A 1,526-nucleotide genomic window follows, 5' to 3' on the forward strand; every position below is an offset into this window, starting at 1 on the left:
CAGCGCTCGACTACCACATATTCTATCAACCCCGAAAAGACGAAAGGCAAAGTCGACCTCGGCGGAATTTGAACTCAGAACGTGCTAAGACCCCCTTCGGACTGACCATGGGATTGCACCTAGAAAGTTACCCTCCCAGGCACTAGTCCGGGCAAGGTTGTTTATGGAAGACCAGTAGTCGCCCATGCATACCGGCCTCCCTTCTCCACGCCACCAGTGTTATCCAAGGGAAAGGCAAAGGCTCATACAGTTTGGCACCTGTGACGTCGCAACTCATTTCTACAGTTGAGTGAACTGCAGCAACTTGAAATAAAGTGTCTTGCTCAAGAACACAACACGCAGCCCGGTCCGGGATTCGAACTCACAACTCCACGATCGTAAGCTCGACCGCTCTAACCACTGAGCCATGGGCCTTCACAGAAGGCACAGAACTCAGAACGTAAAGACAGACAAAATACTGCTAAGGATTTCGCCCGGCGTGCTAACGTTCTTCCTGCTAGTCACCTTAGCTGTCTTTGAGAAATATTGTAAGATATCGATGCCTTAACATTCTGATTTCACAACCTGACCACGTCAAATTTACCAATGGTTCTTCCGTTCCGGATTCGAAAAAAAAAAAAAGAAAAACAATTGTTAAACACTGCTATTAGCTTACTTGGCTGTTTTCCCCACTAAATGTGTGTGTGTGCGTGCGCGCGCGCGTGTGTGCGTGTGTGCGTTCGAAATGATTTTGCGAAACATCATTTCTAAGATACGGTGTAGTAAGGGGTTTCGTTTCAGGTGGACGAATCATATTGATTAATTTTAACATAAAAAGTTCACTTAGTGCTTAATGACGTATTAGTTTTCATTCACTCACTAACTGGCACCTATCCATCGGTAGTCCGGCTAAGGCCGCTCTGTTAATAAGATAGTTGGGTACTAACAGTGCAGCAACAACTACAACAAATACAGCAACAATAGTCATAGTAGTGAAAAGAGTAATTAACACATTCAAATAGTTATAATTAAAGCGTTAAGAGATACAACGGGTATGCTTGTTTCTCCGTGGTCATTCGAACTTTTTAGTTGTAGTAGCCAAATCTCCCTCAAATGGGCCCATTGACATCTTGAAAAAGAGAACGATGTAGATAATTTAGTTCCACACACCCTTGAACAAACTGGATCATCGCAGTTGGAATCGATTAGGTTCCGATTCGATTAGGGTTTATCTTATACTTAACGACAGTGACAACCACGCCAACAACCTGAATATTAATTTCACCAGCAATTGTAACAATTACAAGGGTAGGTTTTAAACAGGGGAGTGGGGGTGGAATAATACCAAATGAGATAGAACTCTACGTGGTTCCAGCTTGTTAGAAATAACAGCCGTATCTCTTTAAAATGCAATTGCGAAATCTTAAGAAAAATAAAGGAGGCCGTGGTGTATTTCTTGATATAGGAAAAAAAACACAACAAAACAAGCAAAGTTGTTAAGCTTTTGACTTCAGTTTACTTAATGAAACTTAAACACCACCACCACA

Source organism: Octopus bimaculoides, chromosome 5 (assembly GCF_001194135.2).
Source record: "Octopus bimaculoides isolate UCB-OBI-ISO-001 chromosome 5, ASM119413v2, whole genome shotgun sequence".
In the NCBI taxonomy this organism is placed as follows: Eukaryota; Metazoa; Mollusca; class Cephalopoda; order Octopoda; family Octopodidae; genus Octopus; species Octopus bimaculoides.